Source organism: Penaeus monodon, chromosome 20 (genome assembly GCF_015228065.2).
Source record: "Penaeus monodon isolate SGIC_2016 chromosome 20, NSTDA_Pmon_1, whole genome shotgun sequence".
In the NCBI taxonomy this organism is placed as follows: domain Eukaryota; kingdom Metazoa; phylum Arthropoda; class Malacostraca; order Decapoda; family Penaeidae; genus Penaeus; species Penaeus monodon.
This window is the reverse complement of record NC_051405.1, coordinates 31,217,609-31,217,823: the sequence shown is the minus strand read 5'-3', so window position 1 is coordinate 31,217,823 and position 215 is coordinate 31,217,609.

Below are 215 nucleotides of genomic sequence, written 5' to 3'. Positions count from 1 at the left end.
TACGAGGATGAAGAAGAAATAGTGAAAGTCATTTTGATGATTTAGAAAAAGGGGGAAATACATACTTGATGATTCTCGCTGAGGGTCAGCTGACACGAAAAGGGAAATCGGATCCCCTCAAATTCCTGGTTGCTAATACACGTAATTGGACTACGAATTGTTAGGACAAACGACTTTGAAGTAATCGGCGCAAATATTGTCATTCTAAATCCAAA